Below are 8478 nucleotides of genomic sequence, written 5' to 3'. Positions count from 1 at the left end.
AGAGCACAGATAGCCCATTGTGTAGCTTTGTGCTTAACTTCAAACAACCAACCAATTGTACTGTCTTATGGGCTATAGTGATTTTTTTCTTTGATGCGATGAGTGTGTGACTAGCATGTCTTGGAAGTGCAGCAAACGATCTGAGGAATATAAAATCGCATGTTAGTCGATATTAAAACATAAGATTGTTAGTTTAATATTGAGTCAACTGCTAGTTAGTTCGGCACTGTAAATTTTGAGCTTGTGTTTTAACAAAGTACTAAAGATCTGGGAATAGGTAGGAAGTAAAAATGTTTAGTGTTATTTGACAAGCCTATTGTTAGTTACTCGCCCGGCATGACGAGGTGGTTAGGGCGCTCGACTCGCAATCTGAGGGTCCCGGGTTCGAATCCCCGTCCCATAAAACATGCTCGTCCTTTCAGCCGTGAGGGCGTTATATGCGACGGTCAATCCTACTATTCGTTGGTAAAACAATAGCCCAAGAGTTGGCGGTGGGTTGTGATGACTAGCTGCCTTCCCTCTAGTCTTACACTGCAAAATTAGGGACGGTTAGCGCAGATAGCCCTCGTGTAGCTTTGCGCGAAATTCAAACAAACAAACAGTTTCGTTAGTTACGTGGAACTTTTACATATTGTAGAAGTTATATTTGAAAAAATAAAACCCTTCACTTGTCATTAAGTGAACTAGACTTTGCTTTTTTGTTCGTTTTAACCGAATGATCCACTAGAAATCGTTACAACAATATTCAGCACATTGTCGCTATATGTCACATTAAGTTTTGTATTATCCATTTCTGCGGTTCTAACATTACTCTCTGTGCATATATTGTTCAGGCCTCACACATGTTGTTTAAGCCTCAAAATCACTGTGTTAAACTTATTTCAAGTACTAATGTGTCATTAGTTTTAAGTTTTCTTATTGGCAGTTACATACGAATATAATAAAACAAGTTTCTCTTTTTTATTTATTATTTGTATGATATAACATTCATTGATACACAAATTTAAGAGTGAGTTTTTAGAAGCTAATGTAATACTGAAACTTTCAATAATATTTTATTCAGTGCTACAACATATACGATTTCGCTTGTTAAACCTATCAATAGTTACTGTACATACTACACAACGCTGCTAATCTTTTATAATGAGAGCATGTTCAGTGCAATTAAAAATAGAGCATCTAAAACCGTCTCTAATATCAACGATCATGCCCTTTTACAAGCATTTCTTTGTAGTTTCATGAAATATCGCCCAATAGCATTAGGTGACTTTTTATGAGAAATATAAAGGGAAATTATCATACAAATACTAAATACGCAGTTTTCCTCCAATTGTAATCGGACAAGATTATTTTTTTTTCTATGATGCTAGATTAGTATTCATTTCGAGATGTATACTTCTGGTTTGTAATTGTAATGCTGATTATTTTGTCATGTAGCGATCTTCACTATTGTGCAAATGTACAATTCACCGTTTCACAGTTGTTATCGCAACCAGATCATAACATAGTAACTTGCTTGATTTTTCCAATACTTTTAGCTTGAATTATAAGAATTCTCTGAAGGAACACGTGAAATAATTACATAAATAAACAACAAATCAACAGAATGGTTTTTGCCTTATTCACAAATAACTTCTAGATTTCTTCAGTTTCCCCCAATTTTAAGAAATGCTTCGGTTTCAAATTATCCAGAGATGTTGAGAGTGGATGAGAAATTACGGAAAACCTTCACAGCCATATTTTTTACATTGTACTGAAAGATTACAATACATATACTTTTGGCATGAGCTTAATTAGTTCATTATTTTTTGTATTAGCTATTGCAAAGTTATATAATGGACTATCTGCGCTTTGTCCACCATAGAGAATTGAACCTCAGATTTTAACATTATTAGTCCGTAAATTTACCGCTAACCCACCAGGGGACTTTATATCTTGTTTTGCTTATTTGCTTATTTTAGTAAACGACAAAATTAAATAAAATTTTATTAACTGTTGCTGTTTTTATAGCATTCTGTCCAATGCGGAGAATCGAGCCCTAGATTTTAGCATTGTAAGTCCGCAAACTTACCGCTGACCAACCAATGATATATTTATTAGAAATGTATGTTACAATACATTTATGTTAAGGAACTGGGGATATTTGAGAATAAAATATGAATACGCGTGTATATTGGAATGTTGAAATGGAAATTGACTATAAAAGGACGGCAATAGACAATATCGCGAAGGTGTCAGGGTTGTTGTTGGGAGTGTAGAGAAAAGTAATGTCATATGGCGACGTATCAAAAATACGTGTGTGAATCCTTTATCATACTGAAAAGTGTTTTTCTGCTATTTTAAATACTTTCGGAGAGAAGTGTGGAAAAGGTTTATGACGTACAGCGACGTATCAATACTGAAATGAGTGGTATATTTACCGGAGTGGGATGTGGACTTGTTTTATATTAACGCAGATAGCCCTCGAGCAGCTTTGCGTGAAATTTAAGTAACAAACGTGTGATATTTCATTATCTTTGAGAAGGAGCAATGAAAGTTTTGTGAAAAGTAGTAAACTTTTCTTCACCAAAGATTTTAGATTGGAAAGAGTCAACATCGGTAATCAGTGTATTTCAGAATTTAAAGTTGCTGTTTTGTTGGGACATTACATCAAAACAAGATGGTGTGTGGTTTAGTTGTTTTGGTGTAATAAGTAACTACGGTCAAAACAATAGGGTGTGTGGTTTAGTTGTTTTGGTACCATAAGTAACTACGGTGAAAGCAAAAGGGTGTGTTGTTTAGTTGTTGTGGTGCCATAAGTAACTACGGTCAAAGCAAAAATGTGTGTTGTGGTGCCATAAGTAACTACGGTCAAAACAAGAGGGTGTGTGGTTCTTGTTTTGACCGTAGTTACTTATGGCACCACAACAACTAAACAACACACCCTTTTGCTTTGACCGTAGTTACTTATGGTACCAAAACAACTAAAGGTGTGTTGTTCAGTTGTTGTGGTGCCATATGTAAGTACGGTCCAACGGAACTTCGAAATGTCTCAAACTCTGCGTTTGTCTAAAGCAGAAGATTTCTCGTGTAAGAATGAGATTGAGAAATTTGTACTTACTGAATAGAATTCATGTAGACAACCGTTTTCACACTATTTAAAGAACATGTGAAAGTTTCACATAAGTTTGTGTTACTTCTTTTATATTTAATATTGCTTCAAATTACAGAATTATTAAATGTTAAGTTATGCAAATACATGGTGTACGTAATGATAAACATTCTGTAAAGTATATTTGCTAAATACTGTCTCCATGGTTGCATTATTTAATTGGGAGTTGGAATGAATGTTCAAAGAAACCAAAGGTCAGTTATATGCATCAGTGAATAGTTAACTCTGGTGAAACTTTCTGTAGTATCTTCAAAAGACGATTATTTACAAAAAAAATTATAAAGCTGGATTTTATTTTACTTCGTGATCTTTCCATTAAATTCTAATGGCTTTTATAATAAACCGTAGTTCGGTATATCTTCTTAAATCTACAGGGTTTCTTTTAAGAATTAACTTGAACGCAGATTACAGACGATCCAGATATTTGTTTCGATATTTCTTAAAAAGTAAATCAGCATTATCATATATTCACCTTTTAACTGTAAAACATATCATATATTCACCTTTTAACTGTAAAACATATTATATATTCACCTTGTAACTCTAAAACATTATCATATATTCACCCTGTAACTAAAACATGATCATATATTCACCTTGTAACTCTAAAACATATCATATATTCACCTTGTAACTGTAAAAAGTATCACATATTCACCCTGTAACTGTAAAACATATCATTTATTCACCTTGTAACTCTAAAACATTATCATATATTCACCCTGTAACTAAAACATGATAATATTTTCACCTTGTAACTCTCAAACATTATCATATATTCACCCTGTAACTCTAAAACATTGTCATATATTCACCTTGTAACTCTCAAACATTATCATATATATTCACCATGTAACTGTAAAACATATCATATATTCACCCTGTAACTCTAAAACATTATCATATATTCATCTTGTAACTGTAAAACATTTCATAAGTTCGTTTAAGCTCATTTCTTCACATATTAAGTTTATCCATTTGTTTAGATTTTGCTTCAAATGATTTTAGTATTTTTGCGGAAGACTACGCAAGAGCTATTTGCGATTAGTCGTCCCTAACTTTAACTAGAGAAACTAGAGGGAATGCATTTAGTTAAGAGCGCCCACCACGACTCTTTGCCAACGTTTATCTGGCAATAGTGGGATCTGATAGTCACTCTTATGCCACACTCACTGCCAAAAAATAAAAAAAGGATGACGGAGCGAGTTTTTGAGACAACAGGGTGTGAACCATGAGCTTTCGGTTTCAATCCGGGCACACTAGGACGCATCAGGCATATTTTAAGTGTTAAATTGATAACTGAAGAAACACATTTTGGCTTTTTTTTTTAGCTTATTAAACGTGTTTACTCGAATAGCAAAAGCAAATGGCTGGGCTTACGACATGAGTGCATGTAACAATAAGTAAAGTGTATAAGAGTGTGTACGTTATTTTGTTAAGTTATTCTTTAATCTTAATTCTTGATGTCGAAGTAACTAATTAGTTTCCAGCAAACTTGCTTTATGATAGAAAATAGAAAAAAAAATCATCCCACGTATTTCATTAACTAACCTTCAGCCAACTTAAATATTTATTTTTGCTCTTATCAAAATTAATACAAAAGCCAAAAAAATTGTCCATTGATATTCTTTTTTCTTCCAACATATAATATTGTAGAGTGTATTCTCATAAAATTCACCAGTAATTGATAGCATTATCATACATTTACTTCATTCAAAGATATGATCTTCAGACGCCTCACTACAATCAGTTTATAAAATATATATATACATTATAATTTTAATCTTAATCAACCATTTGAGGCACGAATTTGGTATCAGTGTTAGAGCTTCGCAAGATGGTTGAAATGTCTGTTGTTCGGAGCAAAGTAACGTAAGTTTTAAACTATTTATTTCACAAACAATACATTTATTACTAGCTCCAGATCAAAATTAAGCCAGTTTTATTGATCAGCACTAAAATAACTTATAAATTAATGATCCCATGTCTAAAAAAGTGGCAAGAAGTAGAAATATCATGCATTAGTGCATCAGAAAACAAAAACTTGTAATGAATTATAAGGATGCATTGTATCATAATCGGGATTTCAGTTCATTGAATTGATTTAGGATGGACATTTGTCATCATAATTCCAATTACATATATATATATATTCATACATATATATATTACTCTTATTATTTTTTGTACAGATAAATTTGTCATTATGTCGTAGACGTTGTCTCTGCATCTCTTTTTATAGAGCATCTTATCTTCATACTTCCGGGATCTATTGTGATACTATTGCCATCTGTTGATAGAATTGATAACTTTAAAATTATTATAAATAAGAATATTGTATTAAAAAGAGTTCCCTTGAAACGCTTCTAGCATAAAACTGTCAAAACAAAAATAGACCTCAAATGTATTACTAAATGTACTTGTTACTGTTAAGGTACTGTTTAACAATATGAAACTTTTATAGATTGCGTTAAAGTTATTTTGAATTTTCATATTTTCGACAATTTGTTACCTAAGGCTTGGATACAAAGAAACAAACTGAAGTTCTATACACTCTTTTTGCAATGGTAAGGCTTTTTGTCTGTCTCTGTAAGCTTTGGTACTTTTGTTGTACAATAGTTCCTCCTATTTTCGCTTAATTTGAATAATTAATTATTTTATAGCAAAATCAGTACAAAATTAGATGTCATCAATTTATCATTATTTGCTGCTCTTCATCACAGTAGTAATACTATGTCTTTTTCTTAAATCTTTAAATTCTAAGTACACATATGACCCTCTCTTGAATACTGCCATAGTCACGTGTATGAAAGAAACTACATAACTTTTTTTTTCACCTTAAAGTGTGATGTTAAAGACAGGTAAGTTTGGAATTTTGTACTACTATGAGTAAAGTACTCCCCTTCAGACTTTTCACAGTTTACTAATTTAGAGTTTTAGATGAGTAACAAAATATTGGAAAATTAAAGCACATGCGTGTTTTTGTTTTTATCGCGTATATTAAAATACAGATAAAAACGTGGCAGTAAAGAGTAAAAATTATAGAATACTATAATTGTTGACACATTGATTTGGATTGTATTGAGTCAGCGGAAAAGAGATTTCTTGAATCGATTCAGAATAGTTTTTCTATACCAAATGGCAAGAGATTTAACCAGGAGACATACCATTTTAAATTTATTGTTAAGCACTAATTAGGATATGGATGGTTGCAAGAGTTGTATTAGGGCAACATCTAGGGAAGATTAATTATTGTATAATGAAATTTGATGTTTTGCAGCATGTTGAAACAAAAAGAAAGGAAATATCAGTTTTTCAGTTTAAGAAAGCCAATTCTAAGACCATGAGACAAGACTTAGTGAATTGGGGACAATGAGTTAAACATTGATGTGAGAGAAATTTCTGAATTTTTTTAAAATAAGTTGATTTTTAATTCAACATATTATTGTTCCTAAAACAGAAAAGAAATAACAGAGAATATCAAACTTCATTGACTTACTGAAGGGAAATAAAGAAACAAAAATTAAATTGATAGATAAGTTGGAATATTTACAAAACTATAAAAACTGTGGATTTTTTAAAAGAAATTAGGATATCAAAATGGCTATAAGAAGTGGTTAGCTGTTAATGCTAAAATTAACATCAATGTTGTTTCGAAGTGAGCAAATTGTTAGAATTGGGATTGGACTCTTAAAAGATGCTAGTTGTGAGATTTGTGTTGAAGACTAAGAGATGGCGGAACTTTTAAATGTCCGCGGCCCTTGAGCGTTCTGTGGAAAATGTTTAAATTTACTTGAAACGACGTTTGTGAGATTAACAGTAGATAAAACACGAGGAGCAAACAAGAATTTCTCGGAGATTTTAAAGGAGCTCAATTATCTAATATATGAGAGCTTGTCTGTTGAATTTTTCGTAAGCCACTAGAGAGTAGGCAGATGTTTGAGGATTGGAGAGAAGTTTCTGTTACTCCATTTTTTAAAGTATGTGATAACTTACTCTAGAAATTTAAAGCTAATTAGTCTTACTTCTGTAGCGGGAAAATTATAGTCTGGGTTTCATTGATGCTGTTATATTCTACTAAATGATTTCGCATAACTTCTTTATCAGACTATAATTTATATTGTCTTACTAATCTGTTATCTTTTCTAGAGGCGTTACTTATTGTATGAACGAAAAAGAAAAAGGTATGGAATTATTGTTCGTAGATTGAGGCAAAATATTAACTAAGAAAATCATATCAGTAAGTGTTGTGTAAAAAAGAGTAGTTAATTGAATTATAAGGTGATTTAGGTGGGAGAAATCGAAAGGTTATTATTAATGGAGTTGATTCGACCTTCCCCCTTCTTACTTCTGGGATACCTCAGGGGTCAAGGCCTGGGCCTTTGGTTTTTTCGTGTAAGTTAATGATATTGATAGGGCATAATTATTAATTTAGTAAAGTTTGATATTGACATTAAACTCTTGGATATTTCGAGCTGTATTGATAATGTTAGCACATTATAGAATGACTGCGATTAACTGATTAATTGAACAAATATTTGACACATGACCTTTAATTATAATACATGTAAGACAATGCATTTTGGTTTTCATAATTTGGATCATACGTTTAATATAGGTGGCAACTAACTCAATATCGTGGCTGAAGAGATAGATTTTGGAGAATAAGCTACTTAAGTTATTGAAATAGTGCTTTATTGCTAGATGTAAAGCTAACATAATTTTAGGGTGTGTTTGTAATAGACCTATTAATCACAAGTCAAAAGAGGTAAGTATCTCTGTGCACAAACCAATAGTTAGATCTTATTTAGAACACTGTATATGGTTTGGGTCTCCTTATCTATTGACTTATTGGAAATGGTACAGAGGAGGCTACTAGAAGTATTGCAGTAGTGGAAGAGTTATCGTAAAGTAATAGGTTAAGATCTCTTATTTTTACTTGAGAATAAAAAGGTTACAAGATTACTTCGTGGATTGATAGGATAAATACTATGGATTTGTTTGAATTCTGTAAAAAACAGACTAAATTCCAATTAAGAGAGTTTTATTTTTATAGAATATGAAATGGGTTAACATTGGAAATAATGAGGAATCGATGACTTCCTGAAAAATAAAGTGTAGGTTTAAATGTTTACTCTTCTCAAGGTGGATGTGCAAGGAAAGCTTTGAACGACCGAACAGGCCCTCTTACAAGTAGTTGAGCGGGTATCATAACTAAGTGCTTGAGTTCAGAAACTGCTAAGCTATTTGATCATTTTAAACCTCTTTTCTACGACTAAAGAATTATTATATTTTTACAATGTATTAATTTGGATTTTGTGTCACTT

The sequence above is a fragment of the Limulus polyphemus genome, unplaced genomic scaffold (genome assembly GCF_000517525.1).
Source record: "Limulus polyphemus unplaced genomic scaffold, Limulus_polyphemus-2.1.2 Scaffold129, whole genome shotgun sequence".
In the NCBI taxonomy this organism is placed as follows: Eukaryota; Metazoa; Arthropoda; class Merostomata; order Xiphosura; family Limulidae; genus Limulus; species Limulus polyphemus.
Note: the sequence above shows the minus strand (reverse complement) of the source record.